This window comes from Silene latifolia, chromosome Y (genome assembly GCF_048544455.1).
Source record: "Silene latifolia isolate original U9 population chromosome Y, ASM4854445v1, whole genome shotgun sequence".
NCBI classification, from domain to species: domain Eukaryota; kingdom Viridiplantae; phylum Streptophyta; class Magnoliopsida; order Caryophyllales; family Caryophyllaceae; genus Silene; species Silene latifolia.
Window position 1 is genome coordinate 115,803,470 of NC_133538.1, and position 27,280 is coordinate 115,830,749.

At 38.1% G+C, this 27,280-nt stretch overlaps 1 non-coding gene across 1 annotated transcript; it reads right to left on the reverse strand.

The window, feature by feature from the left end:
- Positions 1 to 7,583: 7,583 nt before the first annotated feature.
- Positions 7,584 to 7,690, reverse strand: LOC141634758 (small nucleolar RNA R71). Its single transcript, XR_012539481.1, has one exon. It is a non-coding gene; the product is annotated as a small nucleolar RNA R71 (small nucleolar RNA).
- Between the last annotated feature and the right edge of the window lie 19,590 nt (positions 7,691 to 27,280).

The window sequence follows — 27,280 nt, forward strand, 5'->3', positions numbered from 1 at the left end:
CAGTTAGGTGAGTGTTCTTTATTCTTTCTATATAACATTGTATCTTACCACGTGTTTAAATGAGTGATTGAGCGACCCGTGAGAGTCCATTAGGATAAGTCTTGCAAGGTCGAAGGTTCAGCAGTTTTTAACATCTCCATAATTCGTTTTGCATGACTCGTCTTGCTAATTGATTGCTGGTTGTTGCTTTAAATTAGTTTAGGCTTTTCACTTTGTAGTTAGCTCTGAGATTTAACCCATTCTATTCGTTTGTTTAGGTAGAGTCTAGAGCTTGCTTGTGGACAAGCAAGAGTTTGGTTTGGGGAGGTTTGATGCGTGCCTTTTTCATACGTTTACTTTACTCTTTTGGACGCATTTTTATGCTATTTTGGGCAGCGTAAGCTACCATTCTCCCTTGTTTTCGGTTACTTTGGTCGTACTATGCATTTTGCAGGTTGTTGGCCCAAGATGAGTGAAATCAAGCCAAAATCTGCCCCCGGAGTTGAAGTTGAGACGATAGTGAAGCTAGAGCTCGGAAACGATAGTCTTGGAAGGCGTGTGGCTGCATGGAAGTGCGTGAAGGGAAGTGCTGGACACTGCTACTTAGGAGAAAAGTCGATCGACTGGTTTTGTCTGAGAAGTTGGTCGATCGACTGATTTGGTGGTCGATCGACTATTTTTAGTTGCCATGCCATGTTTGTTCAATAAGTTATTCGGCCCATTAGCTGTTTAGTAATAAATCTCGGCTTTTGTTATATAAAGCATAGTGGAGAACATTATTATGTTATCTTTTTACACTTCTTAAAAAAAAACTTCATACGTTACTTTGCTTTTGAAATTTCGGATCTGAGAAACTTGTAATATTTCTTCCTTTATTTCGGTAATTCAATTAACCTTTGTTCTTCATTTTATTTCTTTCTCTTGTTTCTTTTACTTTTCTTTGTTCCACATTTATTTCATGTTTAATTGTTTTCCTCATACTTTCATCATGCTTAATTCAATTATCAATTTTTTTTTTTGGGAAATGTAAAATTCCATTAAGAACGAAACAGCTATTATAAGCTACAATTTCGAATACAGACAATTTCAACACCTAACACAATAGAGGTGTTTTACAATGACATTTGCAAGGAAATAAGCCAAGTTTGATCCCCAACCGTACAAAGCTGCTTAAATTTCGCCTGCAACCAAGACTTAATTTCACGTTTAATCAACTGACAAAGGACCTCAGGTCTCATAATACACCCATCCAAACGAGCCCTATTCCTTTTCATGCATCCAAATGTGGTATTGTGCAGCTTGAAAGAAACACAATATCACCCCTTTCTTCAAGTCAGAAATATGACTAAGCCCAATCCACTAAATGTAACCTGTAGAAGGGAGAATGAGGCCACACAGCCTGGCCATTTCCTCAAAGATCAGATTGCTGTAACTACACTCCTGGAACAGATGAGAATGAGTTTCAACTGCAACTCCATAGATCAAACACCTATCATCAGTGGCCACCCCAAGTCTGTGAAGTCTATCCTTGAGTACCATTACTTCCCGTGCTATTAGCCAACCCATGAACTGATGCTTAGGTAAGCACCATCCATTCCAAACATACGTATGCCAACTCACCACAGGGAACTTCTTCCTCAGTAAATCATATCCACTGCTGATAGTATAGCCTTTACTGTCTAAAGTCCATTGAGCATTAGTGTAACCAAAAGCCAACGTATCTCTCACACGACACACACTCTTCCAACCCCAACTAATGTCACCACTAGGATTGTACTCAGACCAAGGAATACCCTTTAAATAAATCTGATTGATCCACTTAACCCAAAGCCTATCAGGATTGCAGTAGATCCACCATACTAATTTTCCAATGGTTGCTACATTCTAAGCATGACTATCTCTAATGCCTAAACCACCTTCTTGCTTAGGGGCACAAACCTTTTCCCAGTTTACTTTAGGCACCTTTATAAACTCAGCATTCCCATCCCAAAGATAGTTACGATAGATAGAGTTAATTTTATTTAACACCCCAGTGGGAATAATAAAAATAGTACTCCAGTAGCTATAAATTGAAGAGAATACTGAGTTAACCAGAATCAGACGCCCTGCATAAGACAATTTCTTTGAACCAAAGCTCCTAATCCTGCTGATCATCTTTTCAATGAGGATATTACAGTCAGATTTCTTCATTTTGCCACAAGTAATTGGCACTCCCAAGTATCTAAAAGGTAGTTGACCTTCAAGAAAACCAGTGCCCTGCAAAATATCCTCTTTCACACTAGTTGGTACTCCATTAAAGTAAGAATTAGTCTTTGACCTATTCATCTGCAATGCAGAAGCACAAGAGAAAGTTGCAAAAGATCTAAGAAGGACCATAATGGAACCAACATCCCCCTTTGAGAATAAATGTAAGTCATCCACAAACATAAGATGACACACTTTGAGCTTGGCACAAAGGGGATGGAATCTGAAGGGAATGGTTGAAGTAGTATAGGAGAGCACCCTAGTTAGATATTCCATAGCAATAGTGAAAAGGAGAGGGGACAGAGGGTCACCTTGTCTCAGTCCTTTTTTCCCCTTAAAATGTCCAAAAGTCTCCCCATTTAAAACAAGAGAATAGGAAGCAGTTCCCACAAATTCCATTACCATATCAATAAACTGTTGTGGGAAATTGAGAGCACCCATCATCTGATCTAAAAACAGCCAATTCACAGGGTCATAGGCTTTTTTTAAATCAACCTTCAACATAAATCTAGGTGAAACTGCTTTCCTACTATAACATCTAACCAAATCCTGGCAAATTAGAATATTCTCCATAATACTCCTGCCCTGGATAAACCCCCCTTGATTGTCACTAATAATATGGGGTAAAATTTTTACCAATCTGTTGCATAACAGCTTAGAAATGCACTTATAGGTGACATTACAATAGGATATTGGTCTATACTGAGAAACATTTTTGGGCATATCAACTTTTGGGATCAAGGTGATAAGAGTATGGTTAACTTGCTTCAATAATTTGCCATTGAGAAAAAAGTCATGCACAGCAGCACATAAAGACTCACCCACCACATCCTAGGCATCATGGAAGAAGGCACTAGAGTACCCATCAGGGCCAGCAGCTTTATGTTTGGGAATAGAAAACAAAACTTGTCTGATCTCTTCATCTGTAACATGGGCCATGAGCAGGGCATGATGGTCACTAATGCAAATTCTCCCCAGCTGAACAACCTGATTCGAAATATTCTTGGTACTGCAAGAGGTCCCCAATAACTTCTCATAAAAGCTCAGGAAGGCATGTTGAATTGCAGCAGTATCTTCACACAACCTTCCTTTCATATCCTCTAATTCAATTATCATTATTATTATTGATTTAGTTAGTTTGAATATGCGTAGCTAAATTTCTTATGCTGGGATTTAGGGAATCCATGGTTGTATAACGGTTTTTAATTAGGTTTTAGATTTGGATTAATTACTCGTCTGAATTGTTAATCGTAGCATTTAATTCCCATTTAATTAGTTGAATGCATGCGACTAGTTATTTAATGTGATAAACTCCGACCTAGATCGAGAGATTGGAAAGAGTGAGATCTGCTACGAACAATAGAATACTTTAAATAGAGCGAGAGCATATTAGAAAGTTTTTAAGGTGATTAGTTGACCGAGAGGACCTTATCACTGCCCTTCAGACCGTAATTTGACCAAGTTTTTGACCCTACCTTTGACCGTTATTAGACCATGGTGAACCGACAATCCTAGCTATTTTCCCTTATATTTTATACTCGTTGTATACACTTTATTTCCTTACTTCTTGCTACATTAGTTTAGTTAAATCAACAAAACAAACCCCCAATTCGGTTACTCAGACAGACCTTAGTTAAGAAAATAGAACAAATTGTCTCCCTGTGGATACGATCCCGACTTCCTCTACTGCATTAGTTTAGACCAGTTTGTTTATCTTTGATAGGTGTGCGGTTTAGCCTGTCACCCACCAACTTTCAAAAAGGAGTCAAGGTAAACAAAGTCTAATTCCGCCAAGTGATTTGCTTCTTTTCTAGCAATCAAAGTGTTAGCCACGAACTTGTGCCAATACCTTATACTCGGATGATGAATGTACAAGGCATGACACTCCTTGAAAGTAGTGAACTCACGACCGGAGATAGATTGCTAAAGGTGTTCGGCATCAAACTCCAAAGGTTTCTTGTTGAAGCGGTCATGGTTCTTAAGCCCAAACACTTTACCAAAATCAATTTTTTGCATTGTTCTATTCTTGTTTTCGAGACGGAATTCGACACAATCTCGAGTCTCAATTTTATACTCCCTAAAGGAACTAAGGAAATCCAATGTCAAAGAGGGGGTATGTCAATTCATTCATTTCAAAGAGGGTTGATAACCCCATAGACTCGAACAATGCCTTTGTTTAAGGACACCAAATTTACTCAAAGCATCTTGACATACAAATTTTGTTGCTAGAATCTTTTTCTTGGCTAGGGATTCGAATGCAAGCCTATGCTTATTGGATATGAAAGTTACCTCCGGATAATTCTTCAATTGTTCCACTTCCGGGATAGAAGTAGTAGCTTCCTCGACAGCATTGGCGGTTGATAGGGCTTCCTCCCTTTGTTGAACCAAGACCAATGCCTTAGATGCTGGAGCTTGTTGTCTTTTGGACAATGTTGGTGTTTTTGTTGCCTTGATACCTCCCTTGGTTCTTGTCATTTCTATTCTCCTTTCAAATTAGTATCAACAAACCATGTAAATGCTTGAATGCTCCTTTCTTCTTCAAGTTTCAATTGAATGCTGAATCAGTTTGGGGATTTTCGGATTTCTCCTAACCCTAGAGGAATTGATTGATTTTTGTGAAGAAATTGTTGTTTGAATGGTCTTATGTTGATAAAGGAGTGAATGATTTTGATTTGAGCAAGTTTGGACTTGATTGTGGTGAATTTGGATGAGAGATTGTTGTTTTTGGATGAGGGTTTGAAGGTTGAAGTGAGGGAAAAATATTGTGTTTGTGTTTGAATGAAAGAAAATGAAGTGAAGAAGAAGGTTTTGTCACGTGTTTTTTTGATATAGGAGATAGGGACGGGCGTATTTTTATCCAGTGAAGAACCAACAATCTGCAAGGCTTTGGAGATTTGATGTGACCATAATTAGCGCATATTTAGCCCCCGAATTAGCCTTGTTCCCATGCTTTTTAGTGCCTATTTGGGTCATTTCTTATCTTTAGTTCTTTGTTTTGCATATTCTTTGAGATTTTGATCCCTTGGTAGGAAAGGAGTAAGAATCTTGCATTTTCATGGCAAAGCGAGGCTAAATTGATTGTATTCAATGACCAAGCATCAAGAAGAGACAAGACTAGAAGGCCTTTGTACATATCATAGTAGAAGAACAATGTTGAGAAAGGATCCTTGCGTCCCCAAGGAAATCCCCAAGGAATTTATGAAGAAAAGGGAAGAAAAGTAGAAGAATTGACGCCGACCAACAATCCGAACGGATTGCGGATAAATCCGCCCGTCCAGCCCGAAACAATCCGAAGCGTCCCTCCTTGGAATCCGCTCGGATTCCCCCTCAACAATCCGAGCGTCCCTCTCCGAATCCGCTCGGATTGCACAGCTAAATCCGGCCGTCCCGACTCTAATCCGCCCGATTCACAAAGACGGATTTCATTCTTCAAGCTACGAAAAGAGAAGCCCTTCTCTCCAAAAATACCGAGTCCTCCTTGCTCAACTTAAAAAGTGTAATTACTAGTTTAGCCCTTAGTTAACCCTAATGCATCCTCCCTAATTTTCACTATAAATACCCCATTAGGCTAATTAGAGGAGCATGTTCTTCTTATCAATAGTTAGTGTAGTTAATATCAATCAAATCTCTCTTTAATATTGTAATCAAGTATTAATCAAGTTTTAATCCAAGTTTTAGTTCTTTAATCTCTCTCTTGTTCTTCCTTTATTTTGGGTAATTGAAGATTATTTGGGTTATTATTGGGAGATTGACAACCTCTCAATCTAGGATTCAAGTACTTCTATTATTCTTGCTTTATTATTGGAATCATTAGTAGGTATAATCTCTTAATCCCTTTTTAATTATTGTTAATTACTTTCATTTATTCATCATGTTTCATATTGTTGGTATGATTGACAACCTTGCTAGCATGATCAACATGATAATGAGTGAGTAGTCTCTTAGCTAGGGTTTAATGGGTGATTAGGGGAAACCATCATGGGGATGATTCATGCTTAAATCAATATGCTTTCATATCTTATTTGCTTGCTTGTTTTGATCTCAATTCATGCACATGTTATATTTGATGAAATGCTAAGCCTATGAATCCTTGCATTTACTATCATCTTCTATCTTTTCAATGAGACTTGTAAGACATAACCCAACTCGAGTCTCATTAGACCATGCATGTGTTGAGTAGGAAAGATTAAGTCGACTTGTAGGTGTTGTACAATCTAATCGCTTCGGCTCCGGGACCCAAACTTTCCTAGGATTGTAAGATATAACCCAACTCAATCCATCACAACAATAATTGCTTGCTTATAATTTGAGAACATGTTTGTATGATCATATCCCATGATTCCCCTATGATCCCATGACACCCTAGTGCTTTTAATCAATTGTTTACACCTCTTATTTTATTCATCTTGCTAGTTTATTTTCATTGTTATTTTAGTTTAGTGACCTTCTACACCAACCCAATTTGTGACACCCCTAGACACTACTAGTTACAATAGAATTCTCATTTCAATACCCGTCCCTTGGGATCCGACCTTTACTTGCCTCTTTACTAATTGTAGAGTTGTTTGTGAAGTATAAATTGTGTTTTGTATCGACCATTGACCAACGACCACATATACTTAATTGTGAACACGAAATGGCATCGATAAAAAATGGCGCCGTTGCCGGGGACGGTGTTTAATTGATTTAAGATTTCTTTTTATTGTTATTAGTTGTGTCTTTCTTCACCTTGGGGAAGTAAAACTCCTCAAGGTTTGTTCTAATTGTTTTTGAGTTGTTTGATATTTTGCTTGTCTAGAAGGTTACAAAGTTATTTGTTACCTTTTGACCGTGAAATCGAAAGAACCTTGACGAATAATAGGAGACTTGTTAGGAGGAATTTGAGAGGTGTTGGTGAAGTTGTTCAACCCACTAGTGAGTTTGTCAATCCTTTCGCAATAGAAGGAGAAGAAAACCCATTACACAATATCCCACAAAATCCACCTACAATGCCTAAATTCTCATCACACTCTATACCCACCGAGGAGAATCTACCAAATGGTACTCCTACACCGCAACATCTCACCGGTAATTTTATTGCCAAGTCCGCCTTCATCCAACTAGTTGAGAGGAGCCAATTCGGGGGAATGCCTAGTGAGGACCCTCATTCTCATATGGAAACCTTTTGCGATTATTGCGATGCTATCTCTCAAACGGGCGTGACTCAAGACCAAATTAGATGGGTCTTATTTCCTTTTTCGTTAATCGGCACCGCAAAGCAATGGTTGAAGGGCCTTGATAAGGCCACCCTTGGAATAGATTCTTGGAAGAAGTTAGCTCTAGCTTTCTACAAAAAACTCTACCCACCGGAAAAGACTAACATGCTAAGAGCTCAAATTACGGGTTTTAAGCAAAGGGATGAAAAATCTTTGTATGAAGCTTGGGAGCGGTTCAAAGGTATTTGTCGCTCATGTCCTCACCATGGACTTAGCGAATGGTTTTTGGTACAACAATTTTGGAACGGTTTATATGAAGATTCAAGGAACATTCTCAATATGGGATCAAATGGAATGTTCACCGAAGTTGATGACAATCAAACATGGAACAAGATTGAGGAAATGGCGGTCCATAATTCACAATATAGTAGACCTCGCAAGGCTACTAGAGGAGGAAAGCATGAAGTGGACTCCGTTACTCAATTGGGTGCTCAACTTAGTGCTCACATTGACACAATCAACTTGAAGTTTGAACAAGCTATGGCTAGACTTGAGGAAAACTCAAAATCATCAAAGCATAATTCAAGTTTATTATTGGGTAATTGAAGATTATTGGGTTATTATTGGGAGATTGACAACCTTCCATCAATCATCAAGTTCTTCTATTACTCTTTGCTTTATTATTTGGATCATCTTAAGTTGGTATAATTCCTTTACTCTTTAATCTTTATTGTTAATTTCTTCATTTTATTATCATGTTTATACTTGTTGTGATGATTGACACCCTTATTAACATGTTAAACTTGATAATGAGTGAGTAGTTTCTTTAGCTAGGATTAATGGGTAATTAGGGGAAACCAACATGGGATTGATTCATGCTTAATCTAATATGTTTTCATAATCAAATTGCTTGATTGTTGTGATGTCAACTTTATGCACATGTTATGTTTGATGAAATGCTAAGCCTATGAATCCTTGCATTTTTACCATCTCTTATCTACTCAACTTGACTCGTAAGATATAAACCAACTCGAGTCTTGTTAGACCATGCATAGAAGTTGATTAGGAGGAAAGTAAGTCGACTTGTAGGTGTTGTACAATCTAATAGTTTCGGCTCCGGGACTCAACTCTTCCTAAGAACCGTAAGATATAACCCAACTCGGTTCCTCCACAACATTAATTGCTTGCAACCTTGTAAACATGTTTGTATGATCAACACCATGAATCCCCTATGACCCAATGATATCCTAGCACTTTTAATCATTTGATTACATCCTTCTTTTATTGCTTGTTTCACTTTATTGCTTTCATTAGTCTAGAACACAACTACAAACCCAAATCAATTGTGACACTAGCATAAATTGAGATAGATAGACTTAGAACCCAAAGCACACCGTCCCATGGATCGACCTCGACTTACCGCTAACTAGTTGTATGTTGAGTATTATAAATGTGTTTGATTGGATGTGACCCGACGACATCGTTCGTATCAAAATGGCGCCGTTGCCGGGGACGGTGCTATGTGATTAAGTTCTTACTTGTTTGTCTATTTTGATTTTGCTCTCACCTTGAGGAACTTGTTCCTCAAGGATCGTTTTTACCATTTTCTTGTAGTTTCCATGTTTGTAGTTATATCTTTGTCCTAGCTATGATAATGACCGAAGGCTTGGCGCATGGAGTATGTGGTGGATCTTTTGAGTATGACTATGGGTATGGGGAGTTTGAGGAGCAAGTCAACACAAACCTACCTTACACCTCATACAATGAAAATCCTAACCACTACCCCAACTTTTCTTACCAAAGCCCCCACATCCAACATCCACAACAACCACCCACCCAAAACCCACTTTACAATCAATGCCAAATGTCATCCTACAATGAACACCCATACCACCAAATTCCCATGTACCCACAACAAGAGAATGAGCATAATCTTGACATGCAAAGTGTGGTTCTCCAAATGTTAAGGTGCCAACAAAATCTCTTCATGAAAATGCTAGAAGAGAGCCAAGCTAGGGACAATGTTCTCAAAAACATTGTTACAAATGGTGAGAAGTTGGCAAATCAAATTGCCCAATTGGAAGCCACCCAAATGCTAAATGAAGAAGAAGGGGTAGATAACGAGGGTGAAGAAGAATTTGGATGGCATTATGAAGCTACTCTTGTGAATACCCCACCACCTCCTAAATTCATAAGTATTGAACATCCCATATTCCAACTTGTACCCAACTTTACAAACATTCATGATGGATGTGAATATGAAGATGTAACTTTTGAGGAAGGGGAGTGCTTGATTGATTATGGACCAAGAGTGGATGATGAATTGAAGCATGATGTTGGGGTGGAGAGCAATGATGAATGTGAGTTGAAGGCCAATTATGAGACAAGCACTTTGTCTAAATTGTCTAATGAATCTAGCTCACACACTAGCCTTGCTTCTCCAATTTGGGATACCTATGATGATGATGAGGAAGACCTCCCACCACAATTTCCCTCTATGACCCATGTAGAGGAAGTGTGTTCCCTTGACACTTATGGGAGTGGAGGTAAAACTTTGAAAGAAGAGGTTGATGAATTTGAACTTGCAATCTTTGGGGAATTGAGAGGTCAAGAGGAAAACTATGATGTTGGCATCTTTGATCATAGTTTGGAAGAAATTGAAGCTCTTTTCTTTGGAAATGGTTCAAGTTCTAAGGAAGGTCAAGAAGAAAGTGAGGACAATGAAAGCATGAATGACCTCAATGGTGAGAAGTTGACTCCTCCACATCTTATCCTTCAACTATCCCCTCATCAAAGAAATGAGAACTCTCCTTCTACTATTGAAGGATTGATGAATCAATGCTCTATCATCATAGAATTTGAAAGAGATGGTAAAGAGTGGAAGCCTCCGGATGAATATGGGCAATACTTCATACATTGTATTGACAAGAATCATGTGCTTGTTGGTTTGAAGCATTGTAAGAAGCCAAGTGCCAAGGGCAAAACAAATGGGAGAGTGTTCGGCAAGTTCTATTCCAAGCCAAGATGGCTAAACTACGTTTTGACATCGCCAATCTCCTATTTATGCTTACATGAAGCCCATTCAAAAGCCTTTGACCGGTTGTTGAGAGCATTAAGCAACATGGACAACATCAATAAACATGGCAACAAGGAATGAGTTTGGTGGAGTCCTCCCTCAAACCACCATTTGTAAGATATCCTTTCCTTTCACTTAGCATTACATTTACACTTGCATTTAGTTATTTACATATACATTTAGCTTGCATTTGTATTATATTTCATATTGCATCTGCATTAGTTAGTTCATTTACATTAGTTTGCATTGTAATATATTTCATATGATTCATGTAGATAGTTGCATATAGACTAGAATTCATGCATAGTCACTAATGGCCAAACCTATTCATTTCTACATTAGAAATAATGTTTAAATCGGTTTGGGGAGGTTTGATCATAGGTGACCATAGTTCACTAAAAATCATGCATCATCTAATGTAGATTGCATTCATTTGTTATATATTGCATATAGAATTGCATTTAGTTAGAGCATGCATTCATTCATATCATATCATTGCATTTGTACTTTATTTCAAAAAAAAACCAAAAATCCAAAAAACATGTATTTCCTTTTTATTCCTACTCCTACATGTACATTGAGGACAATGTCCAAAATAAAGTGGGGGATGGGAATTTATATTTCAAAATGCATAAAAATTGAAAAAATTTCGAAAAATCACAAAAATATGTCTTTTAATTTCATAAAAACAAAAACCCATAAAAATTTGAAAAATTGAAAAAACCAAAAACATGTTCATTTCCTTTGTAAGTATAGTCGTGTTTATATTGTTTTGTATATATTATGTTTGTTCTATCCTTGTTCACATTGATCGACTATGTCACATCCGAGACATGAGGATATTGAAGACCGCATGGTATGATCTTTCCAATCTCCTTTTTCCTCTTTATGTTAATGACTATGTGGCTTTATTTTGATTGATGCGGTATAACAATGTGAACCTAGGACTTGCACTTAGTTTATATGTCATACTAGTTGGTAGAAACATTTGCATTAGGGTGTTTATATGCTAGTTGCATCATGGCATATAGTTTGCATGTTAGAAAAATTTTGCGAAACCGTCTACTTGGGAAGCTTGACAAGTGTATATAGGCCCTAGTAGATGCTTTTTGTTCTTAAGACTTTGCTTGTTAGAATGCTTGTAAAACACCCTAGGATGTGTCATGCTAGTATCCTTTGACCCATGGATTAAGGCCTAGTCAAGAGTACCTTGTGGTGTGATAACTCCTTGGCTACCGTTTATTCCAAGGTGACCCTTGAAACCATGCATCTATCCATCATCCATGTTCTACCACATTTTTGTCAACAAAAGGGAATGGGCACAAAAAGAAATCAATTTGAGTTCAATGAAATGAAAAGTGAAAGAAAGTTTGCAAAAATGCATCAAATGAAAAGAGGAGCAAAAATAGAGCTCCTAAAGCTTCAAATATAAGCCACCCTCCCTACATATGGGGTGACTTTGAAAATGTTCAAAAGAAATGCAAAAAGTTGAAAAGTTGTCAAGTATTGAAATGCCAAAAATCAAAAAGAAATGGCAAAAGAAAGTGTTCTCAAATGTTATATGCCACAAGAAATTGGAAAAAAAAAAAAAAACAAAAGCAAACTCCCAAAGTGAAACTCAAATATCTATTGATCCCTTTATCCATCGTATCCATTTTTGTGCATGGTAGAGAGGGGACGACCCTTCTTCTTGTCTAGGCAAGAGGGGGAATTCCGCGATCCTCCAGTGTTTCTAACACCATAGGGAGTCTACTCTTGCCAAAAGCATTTAACGATTGAGGACAAAGGTACCCTAGCTTGACACAACTTGGAGGTGATTTATTGGTATCCTTATAGGCTTAGTAGTTTGAAGAAATTGCATCTATGAAGGAATGTGTACCCTTGAATTGCTTCCCTTGTAGATAATTTCCGCCACTTAGATGAGGAAAGTGGTTATTCTTTTGTAGATGCATCCATTACTTGTTTTTGTGTGCTTTAATGATTGGATGTGTCGCCATTTTGGCAAGACCCACCTTGCCTTGCAAGAAGGCATCCTACCTCATGGTTGTCTTGTTGTGAGTTGAAGGGGCGGAGTGAGACCCGCTAATTGTCTCATATCGGCTATGTTATTAGGTTAGTTTAAATAAAGGTCTAGTTTTAGTCACCTCTTTACTCGGGACGAGTAAAGGTTCGGTTTGGGGATATTTGATGTGACCATAATTAGCGCACATTTAGTCCCCTAATTGAGCCTATTTTGCATACTATTATAACATTCTATGGCCATTTTATCCGTCAAAACCTTCCTATTTGCTTTTCTATCGCATTTCATATGTTTTGTAGAAAAGGAGATAATAAGGCGGAAATTCCCGTCTTTCGTGCATATTTGGAAGCTTATTGATGATATTAGATGGACTAGTATGAAGAGGAGGCAATAATAATGACCAAAGATGTAAGAATAAAGTGTATATAGAAGGATCAAAGGGTTAAAAGTAAGAATGACGAGAGGGAAGGCATTACAAGAAGAAATCGCTCAAAAACCGAATCAAGGGTTGCTCCTTTGGCTCTGAAAGTATGCTAGATGGAACGGCGTCGGAAAAACAAGTGATCTAGGCTTTTGAATCACTCCAATAGGAGTCCGGATGAGGAAATAACGTCCGTTTTACAATCCGAGCTCAAGATACAGCTCAACCCGCTCGGGTCAAATTCAACCCGCTCGGGTTGAAGACCAGGACGCCCATATTTCGCTCGGGACGGGCGTATTCCTGGACAAGAAACTTTTCCTTTCTTCGTGAACTATAATCCGTGCGGCTTTGCTCTAATCCGCTCGGATTCCACCTCCACAATCCGCCCGGATTCCCTCGAATCCGCTCGGACCCCATCCCCAGAATCCGCCCGTCCCGACCTTATTCCGCCCGGATTCCAGTACAGCGAAATTTTGTCTTCTCCAAGCTACAAAGAAAGAAGCCCTTCCTTCGAAAAATACCGGCTCCTCCTTGCTCAATCTAAAAAGTGTAATTACTAGTTTAGCCCTTAGTTAACCCTAATGCATCCACCTAATTTCCACTATAAATACCCCATTTGTAATAATCCTTTGTACACATCTTTTTAGCTAGAAAATCCTTCTCTTAGATTAGATTAGGAGTAGATTAGAATAGATTACTCTTTAATCTTTCCACAAATTACACATTAATCTCTCCTTAATTATTGTTCAAGTTTATTATTCAAGTTTATTATTGGGTAATTGAAGATTATTGGGTTATTATTGGGAGATTGACAACCTTCCATCAATCATCAAGTTCTTCTATTATTCTTTGCTTTATTATTTGGATCATCTTAAGTTGGTATAATTCCTTTACTCTTTAATCTTTATTGTTAATTTCTTCATTTTATTATCATGTTTATACTTGTTGTGATGATTGACACCCTTATTAACATGTTAAACTTGATAATGAGTGAGTAGTTTCTTTAGCTAGGATTAATGGGTAATTAGGGGAAACCAACATGGGATTGATTCATGCTTAATCTAATATGTTTTCATAATCAAATTGCTTGATTGTTGTGATGTCAACTTTATGCACATGTTATGTTTGATGAAATGCTAAGCCTATGAATCCTTGCATTTTTACCATCTCTTATCTACTCAACTTGACTCGTAAGATATAAACCAACTCGAGTCTTGTTAGACCATGCATAGAAGTTGATTAGGAGGAAAGTAAGTCGACTTGTAGGTGTTGTACAATCTAATCGATTCGGCTCCGGGACTCAACTCTTCCTAAGAACCGTAAGATATAACCCAACTCGATTCCTCCACAACATTACTTGCTTGCAACCTTGTAAACATGTTTGTATGATCAACACCATGAATCCCCTATGACCCAATGATATCCTAGCACTTTTAATCATTTGTTTACATCCTTCTTTTATTGCTTGTTTCACTTTATTGCTTTCATTAGTCTAGAACACAACTACAAACCCAAATCAATTGTGACACTAACATAAATTGAGATAGATAGACTTAGAACCCAAAGCACACTGTCCCATGGATCGACCTCGACTTACTGCTAACTAGTTGTATGTTGAGTATTATAAATGTGTTTGATTGGATGTGACCCGACGACATCGCTCCACATCAAAATGTATTTGATGTGACCATAATTAGCTCACATTTAGTCCCCTAATTGAGCCTATTTTGCATACTATTATAACATTCTATGGCCATTTTATCCGTCAAAACCTTCCTATTTGCTTTTCTATCGCATTTCATATGTTTTGTAGAAAAGGAGATAATAAGGCGGAAATTCCCGTCTTTCGTGCATATTTGGAAGCTTATTGATGATATTAGATGGACTAGTATGAAGAGGAGGCAAGAATAATGACCAAAGATGTAAGAATAAAGTGTATATAGAAGGATCAAACGGTTAAAAGTAAGAATGACGAGAGGGAAGGCATTACAAGAAGAAATCGCTCAAAAACCGAACCAAGGGTTGCTCCTTTAGCTCTGAAAGTATGTTAGATGGAACGGCGTCGGAAAAACAAGTGATCTAGGCTTTTGAATCACTCCAATAGGAGTCCGGATGAGGAAATAACGTCCGTTTTACAATCCGAGCTCAAGATACAGCTCAACCCGCTCGGGTCAAATTCAACCCGCTCGGGTTGAAGCCCAGGACGCCCATATTTCGCTCGGGACGGGCGTATTCCTGGACAGGAAACTTTTCCTTTCTTCGTGAACTACAATCCGTGCGGCTTTGCTCTAATCCGCTCGGATTCCACCTCCACAATCCGCCCGGATTCCCTCGAATCCGCTCGGACCTCATCCCCAGAATCCGCCCGTCCCGACCTTATTCCGCCCGGATTCCAGTACAGCGAAATTTCGTCTTCTCCAAGCTACAAAGAAAGAAGCCCTTCCTTCGAAAAATACCGGCTCCTCCTTGCTCAATCTAAAAAGTGTAATTACTAGTTTAGCCCTTAGTTAACCCTAATGCATCCACCTAATTTCCACTATAAATACCCCATTTGTAATAATCCTTTGTACACATCTTTTTAGCTAGAAAATCCTTCTCTTAGATTAGATTAGGAGTAGATTAGAATAGATTACTCTTTAATCTTTCCACAAATTACACATTAATCTCTCCTTAATTATTGTTCAAGTTTATTATTCAAGTTTATTATTGGGTAATTGAAGATTATTGGGTTATTATTGGGAGATTGACAACCTTCCATCAATCATCAAGTTCTTCTATTATTCTTTGCTTTATTATTTTGGAATCTCCATAGGTATAATTCTCTTAATCCTTGTTTTAATTATTGTTAATCTTTCTTACTTGTTCATCATGTTTGGCTTTGTTAGTATGATTGACAACCTTATTAACATGTTAAACATGATCATGAGTGAGTAGTTACTTAGCTAGGATTAATGGGTAATTAGGGGAAATAAACATGGGGAATGATTGCTTAAATTAATATGCTTTCAATAGTTTATTTGCTTGCTTGTTGTGATCTCAACTTATGCACATGTTATGTTTGATGAAATGCTAAGCCTATGAATCCTTGCATTTACTACCATCACCTACCTTTTCAATGAGACTTGTAAGACATAAACCAACTCGAGTCTCATTAGACCATGCATGTTGTTGAGTAGGGAAGATTAAGTCGACTTGTAGGTGTTGTACAATCTAATCGATTCGACTCCTCAAGATGTAGTATAGTGGTAAGTATTCCCGCCTGTCACGCGGGTGACCCGGGTTCGATCCCCGGCAACGACGCCATTTTGATGGGGTGATGTCGTCACTCATCCAATCAAACACATTTATAATACTCAACATACAACTAGCTAGCGGTAAGTCGAGGTCGATCCATGGGACGGTGGTTACTCAAATTATTCAATCTAATTATGGTTATGCTTGGGGTTGTCACAATTATAATGGATTGATGATTCTAAACTAATAAAGGCAATAAACAAGCAACAAAAGGAAAGATGTAAACAATTGATTAAAAAGCACTAGGGTGTCATGGGATTATAGGGGAATCATGGGATATGATCATACAAACATGTTCTCAAATTATATGCAAGCAATTATTGTTGTGATGGATTGAGTTGGGTTATATCTTACAATCCTAGGAAAGTTTGGGTCCCGGAGCCGAATCGATTAGATTGTACAACACCTACAAGTCGACTTAATCTTCCCTACTCAACAACATGCATGGTCTAATGAGACTCGAGTTGGGTTATGTCTTACAAGTCTCATTGAAAAGATAGGAGATGATAGTAAATGCAAGGATTCATAGGCTTAGCATTTCATCAAACATAACATGTGCATGAGTTGAGATCAAAACAAGCAAGCAAATAAAACATGAAAGCATATTAATTTAAGCATGAATCATTCCCCATGTTGGTTTCCCCTAATCACCCATTAACCCTAGCTAAGAGACTACTCACTCATCATCATATTGAACATGTTAGCAAGGTTGTCAATCATACTAACAAAGTGAAACATGATGAACAAATAAAAGTAATTAGCAATAATTAAAAAGAGATTAAGAGATTATACCTATTAATGATTCCAATAACAAAGCAAGAATAATAGAAGTACTTGATGTTTGATTGAGAGGTTGTCAATCTCCCAATAATAACCCAAATAATCTTCAATTACCCAAAATAAAGGATGAACAAGAGAGAGATTAAAGAACTAAAACTTGTATTAGAACTTGATTAATTGTTGATTACAAAACTAAAGAGAGATTTTATTGATATTAACTACTCTAATTATTGATAAGAAGAACATGCTCCTCTAATTAGACTAATGGGGTATTTATAGTGAAAATTAGGGAGGATGCATTAGGGTTAACTAAGGGCTAAACTAGTAATTACACTTTTTAAGTAGAGCAAGGAGAAGCCGGTATTTTTGGAGAGAAGGACTTCTCTTTTCGTAGCTTGGCGAATCTGGGCGTCCAAGGGTGAAGACGGTCTGATTTGTAGTTCACGTAGCAAGGAAAATCTCCCTGTCCAGGAATACGCCCGTCCCGAGCAAAATATGGACGTCCTGAGCCTCAACCCGAGCGGGTTGAAAATGACCGAGCGGGTTCACCAAGATCCCGCTCCGATAGAGTTGACCCGTGCGGGTTGAGCTGCTATTCCCTTTCTTTTTGCTTTTAAGCCTAAGATTCCTCCATATACTCTTTATTTATTCTTCCTTGGTCATCATTCTTGCTTCCTCTTCATACTTAGTCCATCAAATATCGTCAATAAGCTTCCAAATATGCACGAAAGACGGGAATTTCCGCCTTATTATCTTCTTTCCTACAAAACATGTAAAATGCACTAGGAAAGCAAATAGGAAGGATTTGACGGATAAAATGGTCATGAAATGTTATAAAAGTATGCAAAATAGGCTCAATTAGGGGACTAAATGTGCGCAAATAATGTTCACATCAAATATCCCCAAACCGAACCTTTACTCGTCCCGAGTAAAGAGGTGACAAAAACTAGACCTTTATTTAAACTATCCTAATAACAAAGCCGATATGAGACAATTAGCGGGTCTCACTCCGCCCCTTCAACTCACAACAAGACAACCATGAGGTAGGATGCCTTCTTGCAAGGCAAGGTGGGTCTTGCCAAAATGGCGACACATCCAAACATTAAGCACACAAAATCAAGTAATGGATGCATCTACAAAAGAATAGCCACTTTCCTCATCTAAGTGGCGGAAATTATCTACAAGGGAAGCAATTCAAGGGTACACAATCCTTCATAGATGCAATTTGTTCAAACTACTAAGCCTAGAAGGATACAAATAAATCACCTCCAAAATGTGTCAAGCTAGGGTACCTTTGTCCTCAATCGTTAAATGCTTTTTTCAAGAGTAGACTCCCTATGGTGTTAGAAACACTGGAGGATCGCGGAATTCCCCCTCTTGCCTAGACAAGAAGAAGGGTCGTCCCCTCTCTACCATGCACAAAATGGATACGATGGATAAAGGGATCAATAGATATTTGAGTTTCACTTTGGGAGTTTGCTTTTGTTTTTGTTTTTCCCTCCAAATTTCTTGTGGCATTTGACATTTGTGAACACTTTCTTTGCCATTTCTTTTTGACTTTTGGCATTTCAACACTTGACAACTTTCAACTTTTTGCATTTTCTTTTGAACATTTTCAAAGTCACCCCAATTAGTAACGAGGGTGCCTTGTATTTGAAGCTTAGGAGTTCTATTTTTGCTCCTCTTTTCATTTGATGCATTTTTGCAAACTTTCTTTCACTTTTCATTTCATTGAACTCAAATTGATTTCTTTTTTGTGCCCATTCCCTTTGATGACAAAAATGTATGGTAGAACATGGATGAATGATGGTTGCATGGTTTCAAGGGTCACCTTGGAATAAACGGTAGCCAAGGAGTTATCACACCACAAGGTACTCTTGACTAGGCCTTAAACCATGAGTCAAAGGATACTAGCATGACACATCCTAGGGTGTTTTACAAGTATTCTAACAAGCAAAGTCTTAAGAATAAAAAACATCTACTAGGGCCTATATACACTTATCAAGCTTCCCAAGTAGACGGTTTCACAAAATTGTTTCTAACATGCAACTACATGCCATGATGCAACTAACATATATACATCCTAATGCATATGATTCTACCAACTAATATGCCATATAAACTAAATGCAAGTCCTAAGTTCACATTGTTTATACCGCATCAATCAAAATAAAGCCACATAGTCATTAACATAAAGAGGAAAAAGGAGATTGGAAAGATCATACCATGCGGTCTTCAATATCCTCATGTCTCGGATGTGGCGTAGTCAATCAATGTGAAAAAGGATGGACAAACACAATATATACAAAACAATATACAAACCTATACTACAAAGGAAATGAACATGTTTTTGATTTTTTCAATTTTTCAAATTTTTATGGTTTTTTCGTTTTTATGAAATTAAAAGACATATTTTTATGCATTTTTGGAATATAAATTCCCATCCCCCACTTTATTTTGGACATTGTCCTCAATGTACATGTAGGAGTAGGAATAAAAAGGAAATACATGTTTTTGTATTTTTGATTTTTTTTGAAATTGAAGTACAAATGCAATGATATGGTATGAATGAATGCATGCTCTAACTAAATGCAATTCTATATGACATATATAACAAATGAATGCAATCTAAACTATACTATATGATGCATGATAAATGCTTAAGTCACCTATGATCAAACCTCCCCAAACCGATTTAAACACTATTTCTAGTGTAGAAATGAATAGGTTTGGCCATTAGTAACTAAGCATGAATTCTAGTCTATATGCAACTATCTACATGAATCATGTGGGATAAATACAATGCAAACTAATCTAATCATGTGAGGTATAATACAATGCAAACTATACATGAGAAATAGGGAAAGAAAGGTCTCACACTCACGATCTCAATCAAAGCCTCTATCATTAAGGCTATCATCATCTTCATTACTTTCTTCTTCTTCTTCCTCTCCTCCTTGGTCATCTTCATTCAAGCCTTGGTTTGGGAACACAAGGTGCGGTTGCACCCAAGAAGGCCTAGGACCATTAGGATCAATAAACCCTTGTTGTGCCATATGATAATATTGAGGATAGAGGGCCAAATAGTTGTCTTCTTGCCCTCGGTGCATCCTAACATCCATGTTGCTTATCATACCCATCAATATATCCATGGCCGATGGCGGGCTACTCGGGCGAGGGGGAGAAGGTGAAAAGGGTCTGTAGACATGGGGGTATGGAGGTATCTCCGCATATGAGGGCCGAACACCATGAAGGAATGGTGGAAATTCAAGGCTTGGACCTTGGGACGGTGGTGGTGCATGGGAAGGAGTAGAAGGTGCCTCCTCACGTCTCCTAGGTGGTGGTACCCTAATCCTCTCAATGGGGAGGAGGTAGCTCGGCATGGGTGCAAGTTAACTCGACCTAGGTGTGATAGGAGGAAGGTCCCAACAAGGAAGGGTGAATGTAGTGCTTCCCTTGGTGTACCAATCAATACTTCCCAAATCATTATGTTTGCACCATTTGTGATGCCTAAAGATGACCCTCTCATTAAGTAAAGTATCTCCGGGTAGAGGCTCATATCTCCCATCATCATTAAACCCCGGACATAAAACATCGGCCATCCTAGTCACAAGACCACCCATCACAATTCCCTTTGATTTTGTCCTACCCTTTGATAGATTTCGAAATCGGACAAGTAATTCAAGAGCGGGATTAAAGTTGTACTTTGGCAAACCTTGGACATTCAAATATGACTCAAGAAAAGTCATGTCAAGTTGACTCACACATCCCGTGTCACTTCTACCATGAATAGTCCCCGCTATAAATTGATGCCACATTCTAATAACCGGGTGATGAATGTAAAAGGCATGACACCTCTTAAAACCCTCTAATTCCAACCCGGTGATTGCTCTCCACAAATGTGACTCCGTGAACCCCACGGGTTTTCAAGGTCGGTCTCGGGTATCGCAAGCCCAAAGATTTCACCAAAGGTACCCAAATGCATTTGATGGGTCTCATTACACAACCTAAATTCCAAAGACACCCCATATGTCTCTCCTTCAAATACTTTGAGACTAGACAAGAATTCCAAGGTGAGGCTAAGGTATGTTTCCTCATGCATATTAAATAAAGTCTCAAGACCCATTTCTCTAAATAAGGACTCGGTTCATCCTTCAATACCAAGTTTATCCAAAGTTTGACGACAAATGAAACGAGTGGGTTCGAACTCCTTACCAAGTAGTTTCAAAAATCGCTTCCTATGCTCATTTTTGATGAATACTACCTCCGGGAAATCATCAAGTTGCTCAATCTCCGGCACTAACTCCTCTTCTTGCATTTGGTACTCCGGTGGAGCATTAGAATTGCTTCCTTTCCTTCTTTTTGATCCCTTAGAAGTAGTAGCCTTACTCTTGCCCCAAAAATTCATTGTTGTAGCCTTGAAATCCACCAAGTATCACTACCCAAGAATGCCACAAATCTTCACAAATAAGAGCCAAACAACCTTGAAAATGCCTTACTAGAACACTAAAAGCAATGTAGTGAAGCTAGAAGGCAAAAATCAAACTCAAAATCAATTGTTGCTCACAGATTTTTGGAGCTACAATTTTTGAAATGATGAAAATGGGTGATTTTGAGCAAATAGAAGGTTGGAAAGTTGGTTTTTATTGTGTAGAAATGGATTAGAATGATTTTTAGAGTAATTAGATGGTGATTTGGTTGGATTTTATGGTTATTTGGGTGAGTTTTGTGAGTTGAGCTTGAGTTTGAAGGTAGAAGATGAAGATGGTAGGTGAGCTTTGAGTGAAGAGTGATTTTTATAGCTGAAAACAAGGCATTCACGGGTTAAAGGCTGAACACGGGTGGGGTAGCATTGTTCTGCCCGTGTTTCTGTGAAAATGCAGCATTTAGAGGGTGGACCCGCTCGGGACAGAAATAACCCGCTCGGGTTGGCTGTGAACCCGCTCCAGATAATTTCAACCCGCTCGGGTTGACAGCAAAGAAGGGCGTATTTCTTAAAATCCGCCCGGATTCTTGGGCAGAGAATTTTTCTTCTTTTCTTGGCCTTCAACCCGCCCGGATTTATCTCGGGATGGACGTCTTTTTTGTGTCTTGGCCCAACACCTTTCCCTTGATAACACACTTACTCACAAGCCCAATTTTTCCATTTTCTTCATTTCTTGACATTTTTCATCTCCTCATTTTTTATGAATTTCCTTCAAAAACTCAATTAAAAATATGAGATCCCTCCCTTTCATCTCTCATGCAATTAAATGAATGCAAAACCACACTAAATGCATATATACAAATTAATGGTTATTGAGGAACTCCATCAAACCAAGGACTATCAATTAACAATTTCATAGAAAATTATCACTCGCACTCAAAGCACGTAGAAGTCGGTCAAATTTTTGGGAGTGGGACATGAATAGGCATGCATAGCAACACAAGATTATGCAATTGAAAAATGCCCAAGTAAAAGACCGAACAAGCATATCAAGAGCATCATGACAAAAATCATAGGAGAAATTATGGATGGAAGGGACATGAAATGGGTAGTTGGTTGGCAATTCACTCAACTCATCCTCCAAATAGTCAAAATCACCACATTCAATGCAAGTACTCTTACTATCATACAAGGTGATTTCAAGAGTGTCTAATTGAGGTTCCTAAATGTCCTCATCAAATTCCTCATCCCAACATGGTCCATTATCAAAGGGGTTGTCATAGCAAGGCTCACCAAGCTCAACACAATTGTCTCCCTCAAATATGTCATCCTCAAAGGGTGAGTTTTCACTCAAGCTCTCATCCATATCACTCTCACTTTGCTCATTAACATCAAATTCCATGGAGGTTGATTTCATTGAAACACAAGAAGAGTAGGATGACGGCATCCAAGCATTAGTTTCACCATCAAGAATGTACTCCTCCTCATCATCACTCTCCTCATCTAGCACTCCATCTTCCCAAGGTGGGGTAATTTTGTGGACAAAGTGGGTTGGTTCAAGGTTATAAGAAGGTTTCTCATCCTCACAAATCTCATTTTCATCATAGTTTTCCTCAATGAATTTTTGAAATGTGATTTTTATCGCTTCTATACCTTCCTTGGCACTCTCAAATATGTCATCAAAGATGTAGGAATAAAGTGTATGTAGAAGGATCAAAGGGTTAAAAGTAAGAATGACGAGAGGGAAGGCATTACAAGAAGAAATCGCTCAAAAACCGAACAAAGGGTTGCTCCTTTGGCTCTGAAAATATGCTAGATGGAACGGCATCGAAAAATCAAGTGATCTAGGCTTTTGAATCACTCCAATAGGAGTCCGGATGAGGAAATAACGTCCGTTTTACAATCCGAGCTCAAGATACAGCTCAACCCGCTCGGGTCAAATTCAACCCGCTCGGGTTGAAGCCCAGGACGCCCATATTTCGCTCGGGACGAGCGGATTCCTGGACAGGAAACTTTTCCTTGCTACGTGAACCACAATCCGAGCGGATTCTCCCAAATCCGCCCGGATTGCATCTCCCAAATCCGCCCGGATTGCATTTTCAGAATCCGCCCGGATTCACCTTAATCCGCTCGGATTCCACCGCCCAAATCCGTCCGTCCCGACCTTATTCCGCCCGGATTTTTTCACAGCACGGATTGTCTTCTTCAAGCTACGAAAAGAGAAGCCCTTCTCTCAGAAGATACCGGAGTCTCCTTGCTCAACTCAAAAGTGTAATTACTAGTTTAGCCCTTAGTTAACCTAATGCATCCCACCTAATTTCCACTATAAATACCCCATCTTTGTAATTAATCAAGCATGTTGTTTTTAGCTAGAAAAATCCTTCTTTAGATTAGATTAGGAGTAGATTAGAATAGATTACTCTTTAATCATTCCACAAATTACACATTAATCTCTTCTTAATTGTTGTTCAAGTTTATCATTCAAGTTTATTATTGGGTAATTGAAGATTATTGGGTTATTATTGGGAGATTGACAACCTTCCATCAATCAATCAAGTTTCTTCTATTATTCTTTGCTTTATTATTTGGATCATCTCAAGTTTGGTATAAATCCTTTAGTCTTTACTCTTTATTGTTTATTTCCTCATTCTATTATCATGTTTATACTTGTTGTGATGATTGGCACCATTAATGACATGTTTCCCATGATAATGAGTGAGTAGTTTCTTTAGCTAGGATTAGTGGGTAATTAGGGGAAACCAACATGGGATTGATTCATGCTTAATCTAATATGTTCACATGATTAAATTGCTTGCTTGTTGTGATGTCAACTTTATGCACATGTTATGTTTGATGAAATGCTAAGCCTATGAATCCTTGCATTTTTACCATCTCTTATCTACTCAACTTGACTTGTAAGATATAAACCAACTCGAGTCTTGTTAGACCATGCATAGAAGTTGATTAGGAGGAAAGTAAGTCGATTTGTAGGTGTTGTACAATCTAATCGATTCGGCTCCGGGACCCAACTCTTCCTAAGAACCGTAAGATATAACCCAACTCGGTTCCTCCACAACATTAATTGCTTGCAACTTTGTAAACATGTTTGTATGATCAACACCATGAATCCCCCATGACCCCATGATATCCTAGCACTTTTAATCAATTGTTTACATCTTTCCCTTTATTGTTTGTTTATTATATTATTTGCATTAGTCTAGACACAACTACAAACCCAATCAAATCGTGACACTTGCATAAATTGAGATAGATAGACTTAGAACCCAAAGCACACCGTCCCATGGATCGACCTCGACTTACCGCTAACTAGTTGTTTGTTGAGTATTATAAATGTGTTTGATTGGATGAGTGACGACATCGTTCCGGATCAACGGGCGTCTTGAAGGCAAGTCGGGCGGATTGTTGCTTGGCTCGCTCGACTTGTGTTTGAGACGGGAAGATTGTTGTCCAGTGCAAAATTCAACATTTGAGAGCTCTTTCAAGACCGACGACTTGAGCGGAGGTCGAGCGACTTTAGCGATGGGTCGCTCGAGTTGAGGTCGGCTCAGGCAGATTTCTTTCCAGGGCAAAATTTCACTTTGTACTCCTTTCCCAGTCCCCGCGAGCTCAGGTCTGCTCGTGGGGATATTTGTCCCGCATCAATTCTTCTTCTTTTCTTTGTCAGTTATTCTTGGGTAGCTTTACAAAGGCTTGATTAGCCTAGGCATGTGCTTCCCCACACTTGATCATCAAACACTATACATTTGAAGCACATTAAAATCCCTCTCTCACTTGCTCTCATGTTATACAAATTCGTTAAATAAAGCATGTAAAATGCAATGCAAAACTTGAGTAATGTACAAATTAAATGAAATGCAAGTTAAGAAGTTACAATATTTACAAATGGTGGTTTAGGGAGGACTCCACCAAACTCTCCTTCTTTTGAGAGATGTCAAGGAGGCAAAGCCAAGGCGTTGTTGATGTTGCTCAACACCTTGTAGAAGTAGTCAAAGGCTTGTTCATTTTCATGGTAACGGTCTTGCATAGACCCTTGCACATTGTTGTCTTTATTGTTGTAAACCGAGTCAGTGTTGACAAGGATCCATCAAGCCTTGGTCTAGAGTCATAGCATTCCCAATATAAGGATTAACCAATCCCTCAAATTCATTGTCCCATAGACCATACACTTCATTCTCTTTCTCCCCTATGTTGGGTGGATCATGAGTTGACAAGAGCAACTCTCCTTCCTTGTTATCATGGCCAATGAGGCCTCCATCTTTACTTGTCCTGAGTGAGCTTTGCAAGCTCTTATTCTTGTTGTGAAAAATTCCATGCTCTCCGAATAGAGCCATTTCAACATCATCGATCTCTTTCTTCCAATTGGGCGGTGTGTCTTTGCCCTTCTCTTTGACATTTCCATATTTCCCTTGTCCTTTGAGTGGAGATTCCATCTTCTTCTTGTCACCCTTCCGAGTATAGTGATCAATCATAAAGCATGGCTCAAACAAGTTGGGAGCTCTCATAGTCTTATCAAGGTTGAAGGTGATTGTTTCATCACCTACTTCAAGTGTGAGCTCTCCATGTTTCACATCGATCTGTTGGACTAAGTGTCCCCGACAATAATGCAATCACAACTGTTGATCATATTGATCACATATTTAAATCTCATACCAAGAATACGAAAGGGATGATAGAATACATATATAGTCAACTGGTCCACACATATCGGTAATGATTGGCTGGCTAGAGTTTGACATTACTGTCGTGCGACGGTGATGATCAGTTGATCCCTTGAGGTCACACCTAAAGGACGATTCCCTTAATTGAAAAGGTTAATTAATTGTATGACGATACAGATTAATTAATTCCTTAAAATTGAACAAATTATTATAAGAGAGAAAAATGACATCTTATTATAATGTGATTAAATGAGATTTCATTTATTAATTTAAGAAGTTATATTACTAAAATTAATCGGTGTTTGCGAAACACGCGAGATGAGAATGATAAGTTAGTTATAATTACAAGATATTGTAAATTATACTAACTAGTAATTAAATGACTATTTTATGAGAAAGTAATTTTAAATTACTAGTCAATTTGTTAAATATGATTTATTTAATTTGTAAATGATATTTAATTTGTTAAATATGCATTTTAAATTAAAACATGACATAAGACATGTCACATGTCACATGACATACAATTGTACAATTGACAAAAATAAAATGGACTCCATATTAGACACATAAATCGAAATTGGTGGGCATTGTGAGATGTTTTGTCTTTTTCCATTTGTCTTATTCATTTGTCCTATATGCATGATAGTGACATGACTATGGACAAAGGCTTACACATTTGTCTTGTGAAGACAAAAAGAAAAAGAATTATGGTCTATAGACCATAAGAGGCCACCGGTTTTTTTAAGTGGATATAGAGTGTTTTTCCTCATTTTTATTCATTCTTACATATTTTTATGAAAATACCTCTCTCTCTCTCTCTCTCTTGTTCTTCGTAAAAGTCCCGTTTATGAATCTAATTTGGATGAATCAATAACTAATAATACTAGTAGTAGTATATGTGTATTAGTAATCAATTTTAAGGTAAACCACATTACAAATATCTAGTACATGTTAGTTTCTGGGATTATGGGATAGTCTTGGGTGCTACTAATTGGAGGGCTTCTATTTTGAAGTCATGAATGTTCATCCAATATTGGAAAGCTCAAGAACTAACAAGAACGACATCTTGTTGGTGCCCATTTGACCGAAATTTTAATGGTGAGAAATTGATTTTCTTATCTCTTCTTTTTAGTTTGCATGCATAAGATCTAATTTAATTTTAT